At 39.2% G+C, this 17547-nt stretch overlaps 1 pseudogene; it reads right to left on the reverse strand.

Moving 5' to 3' along the window:
* Window positions 1–1913: 1913 nt before the first annotated feature.
* On the reverse strand, window positions 1914–17102 carry LOC115522882 (annotated as a pseudogene).
* Between the last annotated feature and the right edge of the window lie 445 nt (window positions 17103–17547).

Consider the following 17547-nt stretch of genomic DNA (forward strand, 5'->3'; position numbering starts at 1 on the left):
AATATATTTTTTGTATTTTGTAAATTCCTTTAAAATATTAACTTTTTAAGGAAATAATAAAAATGTGTTGTGGGTTTTTAAGATAAGTAAAAGGAAAATGTATGACAATAGTACAAAGTTCAATAAGGGTGAAATGAAATGATGTCTTAACATTATTATATTACAGATTGGTATACTATTATCAATTGTATAGACTATGACAAGTTAGACTATGATAAATTAAATCCTAATACAACCAGAATAGAGAGGTGTGTTTAGTAAGCCAATTAAGGAGATGAAATTGAATCATAAGGAACAGTTTGAGAGAAGTGTGAAAAACAGGAAAAAGGGAACAAGAACAGAAGGTAGGAAGACAGAAAATTAAACCCTACCATATCAATAATAAAGTTAAATTTAAGCAATCTAAAAATTCATTTGAAAGGCAGAGATTGTTAACTTGGTTAATAAAGCCAAAGCCCAACTACATGCTGTAATAAACCAACATTAAATATAATCATAAAGATAGCTTAAAAGTAAAAGGATGAAAATAGATACACCATGCTAACAATAGCAGAAGAAAACTGAGAAGGCTATAATACTATAAGAAAGTAGATTTTAAAGTAGAATGTTACCAAGGATAAAGATCACTTCATAATGGTAAAGAAGTTAATTCAATTAAAGTGAATAACAATCCTAAATTTTTATGTTTCTAATAACTGAGATTCAAATTATATGAAACAAAAACTGACAGCTCTGAAAGAACTAAAGAAATCAACAATTATAGTTGGAAATTTCATTAATATTCCCACACCCACCCATGTACACCCCACTAACTGATAGAATAATAAAAGAAAATTAGTAAGACTATAGAAGACATGAGCAGTGCAATTAACTATTTTGACCTGATTTACCCAATAACATTTTTAAATACATAAAACATTTAATAAGATACACCATATTCTAGGCCATAAAAAGAAATGCCAATAAATTTTTTAAATTTCACATAACACCAATTATTTACTCTGACCACGATGGACTTAAATTAGAAATCAATAAGAGAATGATATCTGGAAAATCCCCCAGTATTTAGAATCCAATCAACACACTCCTAAAGAATCCACAGGTCAAAAAAATATCACAAGGGAATTTAGAAAGTATTTTTAAAATTAGGGATAGTTAAAACACATCATAGAAATATTTTGAGATGCAGCAAAAGCAGGGCTTAATGAGAATTTTGAAAACCCTAGGAATTGTTTTATTTTGTAGAGACTGACAAACTGATTCTAAAAGCTATTTGGAAAATCAAAGATTTAGAATATGCAGAACGATTTTGAAAATTATTAACAAACTTGAAAGAGATATAGTATTTTATTCAATACTTAATAGACTGCTACAGTTTTCTAGACATCATGGCTTTAGAATAAATGAATATTAGGTCATTGAAACGGCATAAAGAATCTCAAAATACACTCTAATATGTATAATTATTTGAATTTTTTTTAACTGCAAGATATTTTATTTGTAGGAAAAAAACCACATTTTTTAAATGTTTTATTTATTTATTTTGAGAGAGAGAGAAAGAGAGAAAGAAAGAATCCCAAACAGGTTCCACACTGTAAGCACTGAACCTGACATAAGACTCAATCCTACGAACTGTGGGATCCTGACCTGAGCCTATATTGAGTCAGTTACTAAACTGAGCCATCCAAGTGCCCCCAAAACAGTTATTTTAAAAGAAAATAACAAGACAACAACCCAGCACCCAGATCTGAAAGATCTGTGTAAAACAGCAAGAGAAATGGACTTCACTAATGGCACCCACCCCAGCTGACTCTTGGTTGGGAAGATACCAAATGTGGTTGGTGGGTTCTGGAAGATGCACTGCTCCAAGAAAGGCTGTCCTCCCCCACTACCCATGATGGAGAGGGAGGACTTCAGTCCTGGAAGGGATCTACCAGCCTCCATTTCCAAGTATGTGCCAAAATCCACTATGGGGAGACCTGGTGAGCGTCAGGATTCTTGTCCCTGCTACCCAGCACATGTGTGGCTGAGGCCATATCAAATTCCTGCATCAGGTCTTCATTGAATGCCACAAAATAGCATTTGAGATGGCTGAAATTTGGTGTGGATGGTGGCAGATAGAGCCATACTCTAGTGAAAATGTCCACAAGCAAGCACTTTTGCTCAGCACAGGGTCTCACCAGGAACCTTCTGCTTCTTTCCCACTTTCACAGGGGAAGGCTTCCCTATCAGCTTGCTGCCTCCTTTGCTGTTGGGGCTACTCAGCCTCCCTCTTGCCTTCTTGGCATTGGTGGAGGGCTGCTTTGGGCCCTCCCGCCCAAAGCAGCCCTCCACCAATTTGGGGAGGCTGTGGAGGCCTTGCAAGACCCAGAATGAGGTACCCTCATTCTCTCCACTGCTGTCCCCTGTAGAGGAGCTCCCCTCCTCTCCAGCTGCCACAGTGAAGTCTACCCTCTCTTTAGACTGCCGGTGTAGCTCCTTGAATTGGGACCAGTTAGTGGCAGATTTCCAGTCCTTATCCTGCAGTGATGGAATCTGATGGAGATGATCCCCACAGCTGTGTGAGCCTCATATTTGGAGAATTCAGCCCCTGCCATCTCCCACACAGCAGCTTTCTTTGGGTCTGGGGCGATGAAGTCAGGATAGTAGATCTTGTGTCCTTTTCATATCCTTCAGTACCAGCCCTTCCAACACCTCTCACATCACCCAATTTATCATGTTGGTCAAGTCTGAAGCTTTAGTGACTTTCTTCATTTCTGAGAACATGATCTGGTTGGGAATTTCAACCATGTTATCATGAAGAAACTTCTGCTGCTTGCACAAGAGGCCTGTCCGTCAACTTGACATTGAAGTAGGTAAAACAAAAAACAAACAGGCAGACATTAGCATCCTGGAAGGCAACTTTCTTACGCACTCCAGGAATACCAAAGGGCAGAAGTTTGGCTGTCCTAGTGTTGATCAGGAGCACCTCAAAGTCTAAGATCACGTTGTGCCCCCAGGGAAAGCCTGGTGGATGTAGTCCTTAAGGTGGGCCACCTTGTGAGGCAAGACAGGCTTCAATATGTGGCTGAAGTAGCTGAAGTGGTCCCCATTATTATGCTCCTGGACTCACTCCCCATCATACTTAATTTTAGACAACATGCCATTAGAGCATGTCTTTATCACATGCTTGATGGATTTGCAGGCCTCAGCCAGCAAGGGCTGCACTGGCATCATTAGTGATGGCTGGATGCTCAGAGCTTATCTCTGGCCTGGCTCCTTCTCCACCTCCTGCTCATTGCAGAGGACCTGCTACACCATGTCCTGCAGGTTGTGTGATGCTTTATAGACAACAGGAGTCAAGGGCATTGAACACATGTTTTGCACCCAAGTTCATCCTTGGGTTATGTTTGATCAACTTGATGATGTACTTAAGGTCATTGGCTGTGTACATGGAGGCAATGTCCTGCAGGGCCTGTTGCTGCTCATTCTCCTTGGTGAGCTTGGAGAGCTGAAGGAGGAAGTTGTCCACCTCTTGGATGTTAAGGAGACTCTTGGCACCTGGGAGGGCAGACTTGCTCTGCTCAAAGAAGATTCTGGTTGTCTCTGATACCTAACCTGCTCTAGGTCTCATGCCATATCATTTGGGTTGCAGTGCAAAGTTAGGCTGAAAAGCTTTACAGTCTGCTTATTATTTAAGTTGTAAATACTCCTAATAACACCTGGCAGCAGCAGCTTAACTTTTAGGTACACGTCACTGTGGAAACCATCTCCTGCCAAACTTTTCCAAAGGAAGTTCTGGATGATCTGGGTCATCCTATTATAGCAAGGATTTTCAGCCACAATGGTGCACAACTTCCAAAACTCATGTAGCAGATCATCCTTGTGCTTGGGGTCCCATTTGCTTGAGGACATTTCCTTAGGGGTCAAGCTCAAGTGGGCTTCCCCAGAAAAACCAGAAAATTTCTGGGGATTGATATTGATGACAAATGAGGTACCTTTCATTGGAGATGTCACCTGGCCAGTGGCTGTCATCTTCGCCTGGACAACAGCTTTCTTTGGTGTGCTTATTGCCTTAGAAGACAGATCTACAATGTGTTGGCTTATCTGTTACCTCTTATTATCTTCCAGCTTCTCCCAGCCTTCCAGCTTGTAAGGTCGTCAGTACTTTTTGTGGCAGCCTTGGTCCACTCCAGTTTCTCAAATGTGCATTTTTAAATGTGATACCACTTCTTCATATTCCTGCTGAACTCTGAGAAAGGATTGAGCACCACTTTGCTGATCCAGCATACACTTTTCACAATCTTTTCCTTGCGTTTTTTGCAGCCAGCCATGCCACGCTTGGCATAGTCCACACAGAGCCATTGTTCAGCCATCTCACGGGCTGCTGCAGAGTCCCACATGCAACTTTGGCAAGAAAATAAGGCAGGTAGCACGTGGTCTTAGATTACCTTCCTGGAATGACAGAACAGGCTTTCATCTCTGCCCATGAAACAGATTTGTTTGTGACCAGTGGCTGAATTGTCTTATGTCAGACCAATGATGTTGTTCTCAGAATATGCACAGTTCTTTACAGCTGAGTGCAGGGAGCTTTGGTGGGAAGAGGATCTTGAAAGCCAAAATCCTATATCTCACAGAATGGTTGGGAAAATTAAAATAAGTCCATGGATGGGCTGGCCGGCGGGGGGGGTGGTTCTGAACTCTCTGCCTTCCCCCTCCTCCAGTGCACACCGCAGGCCTCAGACCAGGCACCTGCAGGCCACGAGTGCCACGTCAGTTGTCTGTAGTCATTTGATTTCATTAATGGGGTTAAGGCAATTCAGTGAGGAAAATACACTTTTTCAAGAAACGGTGCTGGATATACAAATGCAAAAAAACAAAACAAAAAAACCTTCACTTCACACTAAATGTATTAATGTGGATCATAGAGCTAAATGTAAGATCCAAAATGACATGGGGGGCACCTGGGTGGCTCAGTTGGTTAAGCATCTGACTTCGGCTCAGGTCATGATCTCACAGTCTGTGAGCTCAAGCCCCGCGTCAGGCTCTGTGCTGACAGCTCAGAGCCTGGAGCTTACTTCGGATTCTGTGTCTCCCTCTCTCTCTCTGGCCCTCCCCTGCTCATGCTCTGTCTCTCTCTCTGTCTCAAACAAACAAACAAACAAACAAAAATCACATCAAGATCTAAAATGACATTGAGTTTGGTGAAGACTTTTAGGTGAGAACTGAAAAGAATGTGCTATAAAAAATAATCCATTTTCATCAAAGTAGAATAATGCTTTTCAAAAGAAATTTAAGAAATCAAAAAGAACAACCATAGACTGTGAAAATATATTTATAAAACCTATGTCTAAAAACGGACTTAGGTCTAGAATACATGAAGCACACAACCCAGTGACAGTAAGACAAACAACAAAATGGGCGAAATATTTGAATAAACACTTTCCAGAGTAAATATATAGATAGAAAATAAGTACGTAAAAAGATCATTAGTCGTTAGGACAATGCAAATTTAAATCACAATGAGATAATTGTATACACCCTGTGAAATAGATAAAATTGAAAAGGTTGTTCCTACCAAGTTTTAGCAGGGAATCAGAGCAACAGGAATTCTCATGTAGTGCTCGTGGAAATGTAAACAGTACTACTTTGGAAAACAGTTTGGCATTTTCGTAAAAATTTAAACACAGATTTACCATATGAAACAGCCATCCCATTACAAGATATTTAGCTAAGAGAAATAGCCAACACACCAGTCTTTCTAGTTAATATATTTGTATTATACAGAAATTGAAGGCAATCCAAAATCCTTCAATATTGAATGGATTAACAAATTTGTATAATCTGTATAATAATATTCATCAATAAGAACAAAATACTGACACATGCCTCAAAATAGATGTATTCCAAAAGAAGTACGTTCAGTGAAGAAACCAAGCCCCAAAAAGTGTAACATGCTCTCAGTTTTAAATGATATAAATGATATAAAATTTTAGAAATTAACAATAATCTGTATTGATGGGACACATACCACTGGTTGAGAGATTAAGCAATGGGAAGAAAGAGTATGGATGCATTACAAAAGAGCATGACAGAAATGTCCAATATCTTAATTATGCTGATTGTTTCACAGGTGGATAAGTATGTCAAAATACATCAAATCATTACCTTAAAATATGTCCACCTTCTTTCATGTCAAGCATATCTCAATAAATGTATAAACTATAATAGCAAAGTAAACCCAAAACAAATATTACAAAAGAAAGAATAGAAGTAAGAGTAAGGATTGTTGAAATAGAAAACATTACCAAGAAAAAACAAAACCAACCAACCAAACAAACAAATAGAACAAAACACAAGAATGAATCAACCAGAATCAAAGACTGGTTATTTAAAAAGACAAATGAGGGGCGCCTGGGTGGCGCAGTCGGTTAAGCGTCCGACTTCAGCCAGGTCACGATCTCGCGGTCCGTGAGTTCGAGCCCCGCGTCCGGGCTCTGGGCTGATGGCTCGGAGCCTGGAGCCTGTTTCCGATTCTGTGTCTCCCTCTCTCTCTGCCCCTCCCCCGTTCATGCTCTCTCTCTGTTCCAAAAATAAATAAAAAACGTTGAAAAAAAATTTAAAAATAAAAAAAATAAAAAATAAATAAAAAGACAAATGAAATAGTCATCCGGCAATGTAATTAGAGGGAAAAAATAAACTACTTAATAATATGTATTAGGAATTAAGAGTATAACAAGGTTTATTAGAGAGGTATAAAATCATAAGAAATGATATCAACTCTTTAGTACTAATGTTTAAAACATAGATAATATGGACAATTCCCAGAAGAGTAAATTTTACCAATTTAAAAATCAATTGAAACAGAAATAAACTTACAACCATTATTCATTTGTCAAAGTGTATTAGCAACTTGGCTCCAGACTGACACAATCTTACTGGCAAGTGTTTATCAAACTTTTAATGAAATTGTCACCTATATTGTATTCACTTTTATACAGAAAGGCTACCTAGGAGACATTTTCCAAGGCGTTTTGGAGGCTAAGCAGAAATTATATCAAAACTTCATGAAGAGATTGGCAAATGGTGTTTTTCTCAGAAATGCAAGAACAATTTCATGTTATAAAACACTGATTAAAAGAGGAGTAATATTATTTTATCAGTAGATTCAAGGAAAAATATTCAACTTCATTTAACACTCATTTGATAATATAATATTCAGGACAACTAAAAATGGAAAAAAAAGTCCTCACCTTCATACAGCATCTCTATCAAAAACCTCTAGGAAAATGCACAACTGAGTATAGAAGCATTATTTATAAAGCCAAAAAGAATTTTAAGGATACCTGATATTACTCCTCTTCTTCAACACAGTGTTACAAGTCCTAGTCTTTGTAATGGGACAAGAAATAACACATAAGAACAGTAAGGATTTGAAAGGAAGAACTGCATTCTTATTTTTCAGAGAGAATGTGACTAAGTACGTAGACAATCCAAGATCTATTCCAGTCTATTAGAATCAGAGAATTCAGCAAAATTGTTGGAAATTAATCAATAGATAAAAAATCAATAGCTTTTCTGTTGATCAATATATCAATAGAAATCTCTTAGTTGGAGTATCCCCTGGAAGCAGAACCTAAAACAAGAATTTAGGTGCAACCAATTTATTTTTGACATGAACTCAAGAAGCAGTAGTCAGGAAGCAGGAGAGTGAACAAGGAGAGGAGAAAAAGTCAATACAGGGGTGAATTATTGAGGTCACTGCTGTGAACAATGGGTGTTTGATTTCACTGTGACAACTGAGAAGCATACAAAATTTCAGAATTGCTGGTTGAAAGGAGAGGACACTGGGTCATTTATCCATGGCTCCTGTCTCCCAGGTTGGGGTTTATTCTTGATGGCATCAGCTTCCCCAAACTTCTCTGCTGTGTGTGTGGTATGTGCCTAGTAGACTTCTGTGGATTCAGAGAAAGCCCTGAAAGGCTTTCACATGGAATTATCTGCCACAACTAAATCTGAAGTCAGAGGTGAGTGGAGGGGATGCTACATAAGACTCCAAAGGCATCAGTGACAGCCAAGAAGATAATATAGGTTTCCTAAAATATTTGCAATCACAGTAGCATATATCTATCTGTGTGTCTGTGTCTATCTATCTAACAGTAAGCCCAATAAAAGACTTGTGAAATCATTGCAGAGAAAATGGAGAGGTGTCATGGTCATAGATGGGAAGACTCACTATTGTAAAGACATCATTTAACCTCAAATTTAACAATAAATTCAAAGTAATTAAAATTTGAAAACACTGCAGTGATCTTTGTGGGACTTGACAAGATACATGCATAGAGAGGCAAATGTGATGGAAGCAAATGGGAACGGGATTAGCCAAGATAATTGAATGAGAATCAGGAAGGAGGACGTGCCCTCTACCAGATTTTAAGACTTATTACAAAGCTAGAGAAACATTTAAGAAGTGTTTTTGATGCAGGGAGAGGGGAAAACATGTAATTTAAGGGCAGACTGGGAGATTTACTCGCAACCCACTTAACTGCTAAAGCATTAGTGTCTATATATGTAAAGAACAATGAATGAATAAGTAAAAAGACAGCCCAATTGCAAAATGGGTAAAGGACATGAGCCAGAAATCTGCTGAATAGGAATCCCAAATATACAATAAAACATGAAAACAAATCACTAGTAATCAGGGAAATGAAAACTAAATACCAATTATATATGATTTCACATTTATCAAAGTGGGAAAAAAATCCTAGAATAACAACTACTAGTAAGAAAATGGTAAAGTAGAATTTTCATGCATTCCTTCAAGTGAATTGCTTCAAGTGAATATTGGTACAAAGTCTTTGTGGATCAATTTTTCAGTATCAAAGGTAGCTGATGGTGACTTATTCACTCAAATATATCTCAGTTATGTTCATTGCTCTATCTTTAGTACCTGTATCAATATCTGGTACAGATTGGGTTTTATATGACTACATATCTTATAATCAGTAACCTTTTTAAAAGTAATCTTTTGTCATATAACTAAGCATCTCCACACTTAGTGGTTTAAACAGCTTACTGCTCACAAGTCTGTGGTCCATCAGCTTGGGTTAGGAAGGTTCATCTCTGCTTACTTACAATGCCATCTGGGCCCAGTAACAGTTTTAAGTCTTGACTCGTATATGTGGGGTTTCTCTCCTTAGACTTTTTATCAGCCCACAGATTAGCCTGGACTTTTTCACATTAGTGGCAAAAGAGCTTCCAGAATTACGAGAGGACAACCGGCAATGTGCAAGCAGATTTTAATCCTCTTTTATCACATTTGCTGTTATCTATTGAGAAATGTGGAGGTAGGAGATTTTATTTTACTTGCAAGTTAACAAATTAACCTGCTATAGTTTTCTGGAAGCTGGTAAGATACAAGTCTCTTGGTCCAGAGGCAAAGGATTCTGTTACAGCACAGTAGGCAGCATAAGTATCATGTTTATATGAGTTTTTCTTGCCTCTCAAGTCATATGAGAGTGACACGGGGATGGATGTTTCAAATGGTAGTGGGTTTCAATCACAGCTGGGGAACTCTGAGCTTATAGAACCTAAATCTTTTATAACCTGTTATAAGCAAACCTGTCTTTGCCCCAGAGGAAGACATCATCTCTTTGATAAGGGATGATATATGATGTAGGATGTTAAGCAAATCTGTCCTTTGCTCTGCAGGGAGACACTATCGTTGCTTCTAGGGCTATTTGCTATAGTAACATCCCTGAAAAAATAGTCTGAAACTAAAGGCCAATTAGTACCTTGCTTATAAGATGTATGGAAATGTGAGAGAACCATAGAGAATTATCTTCTAGCAATGTCCTATCAGCCGAGGAGTCACATAGACAAGTCTGGAGTAGTGTGAGAGGAGACAATACAGGGTCAAAGATACAGGGAGTCATGATGTAAGAACTGTTACTATAATGATCTATCATATCCCTCAATCCAGTGATTAACATCCAGGTATGAGATATTCTCATACAAGGAGACATGTACAAATATATCTATTACAACATTTTTTGGTACAAATAAAATATTGGATACTATTCAAAAGTTTAGCAGAAAGGGAATGGATATATAAACTGTGGTTTATTCAGGGGCATTGGGGTGGCTTAGTTGACTTTGGCTGACTTTGGCTCAGGTCAGGATCTCACCATTCATGAGTTCAGGCCCTGCGTCAGGCTCTGTGCTGACATCTCAGAGCCTGGAGCCTGCCTCAGATTCTGTGTCTCCCTCTCTCTTTGCTCCTCTCCAACTGGCACTCTCTCTTGCTCTCTCTCTCTCTCTAAAATAAACATTAAAATTTTTTTAATTGTGGTGTATTCATATGAATAAATGACAATGATGATGAAAATAATAATAATAGATAACCTTTACTGAGTATTAACTATGTGCATGCCATTGTTATAATAATTTATATGTATAATGTCAGCTCACAAAAGTTGTATGACATATCACAGGCAGGCATTTTAACCAAGACTGGAGATCTACTGAGATAGGTGGTTTGAAGTATGCTGTATCAAAATGGGCATTTAGAATTAAAAACTGAGTGAAAAAGTAAATTGTGATGGGAGACAGAATGAATCCATTTATATAAAATTTAAGGACATACAAAATGATGTTCATTTTTTCTCTTTTATGTCTTTAGTGCTTTTTTTTTTTAAATCTATGTGGAAGTTCCAAAGTTATTTTGAGCTTTGCTTTGCTTCTCTTGCTGGATCTACTGCCTCCTTCCACTATTAAAAATATGTATTCTATTTGAAACTGGAGGTCTAATGCTGGAGCCAAGCCATGATTGGCCAAGGAGAATGCTTTGCCAAACCTGCAGGGGGTTCTTCTGCAGAATTCCTCTGGGCAGAAGAATAACACATACCTCTGCTGCTATTCTTAAGTTCAACATTTATTTTTGATACAAACATACTAAATATTCTTTCCACTTTTGCCCTTTGACATCTGTTATTTACATTATATTCACCATACTTGAAGATTTTTCCAGCCCTGTGAAAACCACTGCACATTCTTTATCAGAGCCTCTGATATTCTTACCACCATTTATCAAAGATTGTCACAAAAATCTGTGTTTAACCATATCGATGTCCTAAAATTTGCAATGAAATTCAACAGATATTTGTTGATCCACTTGGGTATTTTGGCCATAGGTAACCCAGGGATGAATAAGATAAGGTCCGTGCCTTTGGAGAACTCACAGTCTAGTGGGAGACAAAGACCTATAAACATAGTAACCAAACCATGATGCAATATGTGCTAAGACAAATGTGTTTATAAACTACTTTGGGCTCACAGATAAGGGAATGATTAATTCTACCTTCAAGTCTGAAGGAAAACCATAGAAATTAAATTACATCAAGTTGAAACTTGACAGATAAGTAAGGGATTCCACAAGAGAAAAAGTGAGCAGAGGTATTCAGAGAAAGGTAGAGAGCACATACAAATGGCTGAAGTATGAAAGGATATGGGGAATATAGGATATTGTTGGTGGAATGTGAGTTACATTAAAAGACGTAGAGAGAACCTAGGGGGTTTCAGAATGAGGGGATACGTAGAGGCCTGGCTAAGGAGTTTGGACTTTAGTATGCAAGCAATAGGGACTTTTAAGAGATTTAGAGTAGGGAAGTCTCATGGCCAGATTTTTGTTTTAAAAATATTTGGGAATAGAGTATAGGCTTCATGAAAGTAGTAACCTTGTTTTTTTTTATTGTTATATACCCAGTCTCCAGAATAATGCAAACATATAGTAGACACCTAGTAATATTTGTTAAATAAATGAGTAGCAGCTAAGAGTGGAGGCGGATATTTTAGATTAGATGTTTATACAGTCATCCAGGGAAGTGACAATAAGGGACTTAATTAACATGCTTTGTTTCAGTGTAATGTTTAATCACTCTCAACTTTGGGCAACCAAATAATTTATTGCCCAAGTTGGGAAACTTAAAAGTATAGGAGGATGCATTTAAAAACATTCTGGAGATAACAGTTGAAAACTGGACAATGTGGTGGATGTATCTCAAGCTCATATCAGATTGTCAGGGTCTCAGTCTCAGGCTAGCACTCAGCATGGGGGATGGAGATAGGACAGTTCTGAATAGGTGGGGACTGGGAAAGACAATGCCCCAAAATGATGTGCTTGTCCTTGTGGGGATGTCTATTTGACCCAGTGCGCTTTGTAGCTCTTACCTATGCTTAGAGTTATTAAAGTTTTGTGAAATATACCAAGTATCATTTGGGGGCAAATATGTAAGATAGCAAAGATAACATGCAATGGGTAGGACAGAACTCTGTCCCTGAGAGGTCAATCCTGGGGCAAGAAGTGAGTGCACTGAAGGAGGGCTTTGTGAGGTACCTGGGTGGCTCAGTTGGTTGAGCATCCAACTCTTGATGTCAGCTCAGGTCACGATTCCAGGGTTGTGGGATTGAGGCGTGTGTCAGGCTTTGCATTGGTGTGGAGCTTGCTTGGTATTCTCTCTCTCTGCCCCTCTCCCCTGCTCGCATAAGCTTTCTCTAAAATAAAAATAAAAATAAAAGTAAAAATAAAATAAAATAAAATAAAATAAAATAAAATAAAATAAGGTCTTGGATTGACATTGGTGCAAGTCATTTCCACCTCCCCTCAGTCTTTTGACCAGTGGGTGCTAAGGCATCAAGATGCCTGCAGCTCTTTGAGGAGGCAGATGAGGAGTAAGTCAGGGCTGTGAACCATTAAAGAACTTTAAGGGAGGGTAGGCATAGGTCTGTGTACTCAGAGTATACACACAGCTAGTGATGGATAGGAATTATTCTTTATGTTGAGTTTCTTTCTTTCTTTTTTTTTATTATCATGGAACTTTTTATTTTTTTCAATATATGAAATTTATTGTCAAATTGGTTTCCATACAACACCCAGTGCTCATCCCAAAAGGTGCCCTCCTCAATACCCATCACCTACCCTACCCTCCCTCCCACCCCCCATCAACCCTCAGTTTGTTCTCAGTTGAGTTTCTTTCATTATCTTTGAACTATCTGTAAAATATTCTTAAAAATCACAGATTTTCTTTGCTTCTACCATGGGAATGCAGGGCAAAGTTGGGATAGAAAATACTGAGGGTGCAGGAGTACTGAGCCAACAGCAGCTGCCTGGGGAAGCCCCTCTGAAGAGGAAGGTGTGATTGCAGTGGGATGAGCAGAGCTTGGGGATGAGAGGAGCAGTGAGCTGAGCCAGACAGCTGGCAGGCGGGGCAAGCAGCAACTGGGCCGGATTTGTCACATTCCCCAGAAACGTTTTGGAAGGGAAACCTGGTAAAAGGCAAAGCTTTGCGAAGTCAAGTAGACTGAGGTTCTAACTGCATATTGAATTTTGTAGCCTGAGGCTGCTGAGGCAAAGATATTAGGGTTGAAAAAAAAGATGTTTGTTTGTTTGTTTGTTTGTTTGTTTATTAATGACATTTTTCTAATTCCTAGAAGCATAAGAGGTTTTCTCTCTTGCCTTATTTTCTTCCTGTTGCCCAAATGGCCAACAACAACAAAAATGGTCATACTTTTATTTTCTTTTTCTATTTCACCTTCCCCATTTTTTTCTCCTTCCTCTTTCTACTTTCCCCGTCACAGTTCCTCAGTCTTTTCCTGCACCTCTGTTTTCAGTGTCCACTTACTGGTAGTGCTCCTGAACCAAGGTGAAGAAAGAAACATTCTGGGCTTAGCATATTCCAGTCATGCCGTTTTCCTGCTTCCTGCCGTTGCTTTTGTTGTTTTTCTCACTTACCAGTTTGTGTGTGGCTAGTGTGCTATATCTCATAGCCCTCCTCTTGTTTTGTTCTTCTTCCTTGAGCTGCTATACTGTCTTCCAGAGCTCACTTTCTTCCTCACCTCAAGTGTGCATGAGTCACTTCCCACCAAAATTCAATAATTCACTCAACCACTCACACACAGGTACACAAACACATTGTTTGTCTGACCATCCTTAAGGAGCAGAGGGAAAAGTTTATTTTATTATTTTGCCAGTAAAGAAACTTAAATCCAGAAAGGTCTTGAGGAAAACCAGCCAGCCATAATGATAGGAGCACATTACAATAAGTCAATTACAGAAAAGTCTACCTGCATCTGTTAAAAATCACTAAAGCTGGGACCTCTCCATCAGTCAGTGGCATCTAAAGCGATTTTAAGAGAGGGAACTTACCAAATCAACCAATGAAAGAATGTGAAATATGAGTCCATGGTGACCATAGGCCACACAGGCAGTGCTGTTCTTCCAACCTCTCTAGTTGGCCTGGACACACAGCAGCACTGTTGCTGTCATTAAGAGTCACCATGATGGCAGGCTCTACTGCCAGTCTAACCAGCGGCCAAGTTAAACAGTGAGGTTTGGTAAATGGTTAGAACTGATACTATTTAAAAGCAAGAAAACTGAAATATAATATGAGATTTGCACTGGTTTTAAGCAGCATTAGCTTAATTTGTGAGAAATGTAAATATGACCCTTTGGAAATGTCAGGTGCCCACGTTAGTGACTCTAGCATTTGTGTAAGACAGAACACACAGAAGCCTGGTGCTCATATTTTAGAATTTAAGAGCCATAGTCCTGGTCCTTTAACAACTCGGCAGCACTTTTACAAATGTCTCATTAACAATGTTTCCATATCATAAAGCCAGATGGGAGAGGCCATCTTTTATTTATCAGTCTCAAAATAAAATGTTATCATCTCTGGGATTTGAAAAGGATTTTGGTGGCTTCAATTTTCTTCCTCATCTTCTCGTCCCCACTACTCCCACCCCAGCCAACTTTTTGTTGTTCTGAATTGCTCTGCTCCAATGGGAAAGCTACCTTAATTAAACTGGTCCTGTTATTCATCCTGCCTCTATCAGCCATCCAGCTAATTTAAGCCATTGGTTTCCACACACTTGGCTGAGCCTGAAGATTATGTTTAAAATGCAGGTTCTTGGGCCCCACTCCAGGTCTCCAAATTATAATTTCTAGGAGTGTGCCATGGAAGTCTATATTTTAGGAGTCCTCCAATGACTGCTATGTAGGAAACATGGTTCCCTGTGTTTGGGAACTATTGAAATTTGAAACTTCTCAAAATGATCAGTGTCCAAACTGGGATGTAGAGGGTGTCCCTGTTGATAGCTCTGAGGTTGCCAGCAGGCCAAAGAATGATAAAGGGTCATGGCAAAAGCACCTGTCTCCTTCTACAGATGCTAGGGAAATTTCAGGGTCTTATGGAGACCATGGGTAGAGTTATAGATATAAAGAAGAATAAGTTTATTCTGGAATCCCTCTGGGAAGTCTTTTTTGTGTGTGTGTGGATGGCTTCACTGACCTGGTGGATACTGTAAAGTGTGTTCGGAGATTGGCAAATATTCCATACTGGTGAAAGCAATATAAGATATGTTTGGGGTTACATGCTTTAAGATAGTTAGAAAATATGTTGGTGCCATATTGATTGTCTGATGAGTAACATCTTTCTGTTTTGAACAAGTAAACATGCATATATGCATCTATTAAATATTATTCTTTATAGTGTAGTAAGTCAGGAATTTTTAAGCAAAGGCATGATAATAACAGACATATGCTTTAGAATGATATCCCGATAGCAGTGAGTGGGATGGAATCAATTGGAATGGCAAAAGTTGGAAGTAGGGGGATCAGTTAGTAGCCAGTATCGTGGTGAAAAGTGAAACTGAAGCAGTGGCCATGAGAATATAGAATTAGGAATCGATTTCAAAATCATTTCGTGGGTAAGACTGGCAGAACTTTTTTTTTTTAACATCTATTTATTATTTAAGAGACAGACAGAGACAGAGCATGAGCATGGGAGGGGCAGAGAGAGGAAGAGACACAGAATCTGAAGCAGGCTCCAGGCTCAGAGCTGTCAGCGCAGAGCTTGACGCAGGGCTCGAACTCACAAACCGCGAGATCATGACCAGAGCTGAAGTCAGACGCTTAACCGACTGAGCCACCCAGGCGCCCCAACTGGCAGAACTTTTCTAAATTGACTACAGAGACTGGTCAGAGAGGAAGAATTAAAAATGACTCAGAAGTTGATGTTTTAACTTGAGTGGCTGGGGAAATGATCATGCTCTGGAGACAGAAAACACATTGAGTAGGCTTTTCCTTCCTGAATTGAATGTGTATGGGACATGGAGCTGGGCCTGTTCTGTGAGCAGTTCAACAGGGGTGATGGGGACTGGAGTTCAGGAGGGAGGAAGTGGAGATGAAAGATTCAGATTGGCCATCTGGGGGCAATTGGACCCTGGGGGAGAGCGGATAAGATGGCTCAGAGAGTGTTTCAAGGTTGGAAACAGAGACACAAAGAAAAAGGGGGAAGTATAGGTCAAGTGTCCATCAAAAAGAAAAATAATTCTAAGGAAGTGCCAGAATGCTCAGTTCCTAGTGGAGTGGGGGCTGGTGGCTCATGTAATGAGGCATGGGGTTTGAGTGTGCTGGTGGTTGAGATGAGGAAGGGGGTGGGAGTACTCAGATGAGGATTTCTCTCATACTAGCTTTAAGCCACCAGAGATGCCAAGCTAGGGCAGTGGGTAGAGCCAAAAACTGAGTAGGAAACTAAGTCTAATACACCTAAAAGAGGAGTCACCAATTATGAAAACTTTGGTACCAGAGTACAGAGTCAGAACCCAAGAGCCAGCAGACTCAGAACTAGCAGTGGGCCCGGAATTCATTGGATTTAAAGACATCTGTCTGAATGCTGTGTCCTGTGACTTTCTTAAATGGGCCTGCTGCAGCGTGTTGTATGGGCAAACTATCTAAATGCAAAAGTCAAGAGATAGATAATAAAAAATAGGAAATGTTTCAAAGACTTCTTTATATTAATTTCTAAAACCTCATTACTGTGCTTGGCACATAGTAGATTATCAATAAAGATCTGATGAAGGAATCGGTGAATGAATTAAGGTAGCAGGTAACTTCTGAGGCTACACTAAATTCCTAGGAATTCTGCAGATGAGCCCAGCTCAAAACAGTTGGTCAAGCCTGAGGATACCTTTTTGGCTAAAATGTCAACAGAAGTGCATTCACCAGAGAAAGCATTCCTGGTCACTTTTTGCAGTCCTTCATGGAATGGAAAACTTCCCATCCTCATGCCCTCAAGTTGGAGAAGAGATAGTCCTCTTTTTTCCTTATGAGATTGGAGACCTGATAAAGAATAATGAACCCTATCAAAATCCATAATTATCTCACACGATTTTAGCTTTATAAACTTGTAGTGCTATAATTTTCTGTCTTTTCCTTGAACCATTGTTTTGAAAGACTGCAGTGTGTTCTTTATTTTCCCTGCACCAGTTCTGCCGTCACCCGGCATATCACATCCACTATATCATATTAATGGCTGCCAGCTCAACAATTTGATACTCAATCCCATATATCAACCGCTGATATAATCCATTGCCATACAGTATATTTCATTTGCATTTATCTTTTCCATATACAGCACTCTCTTTTATCACTCTTTCAGCGGCCCCCTCTTCTACCCCCACCCCTGTTTATTCTCCCTGGCACACATCTATACATTCTTCCTGGCTGTGTTA

The sequence above is a fragment of the Lynx canadensis genome, chromosome C2 (assembly GCF_007474595.2).
Source record: "Lynx canadensis isolate LIC74 chromosome C2, mLynCan4.pri.v2, whole genome shotgun sequence".
Classification (NCBI taxonomy): Eukaryota; Metazoa; Chordata; class Mammalia; order Carnivora; family Felidae; genus Lynx; species Lynx canadensis.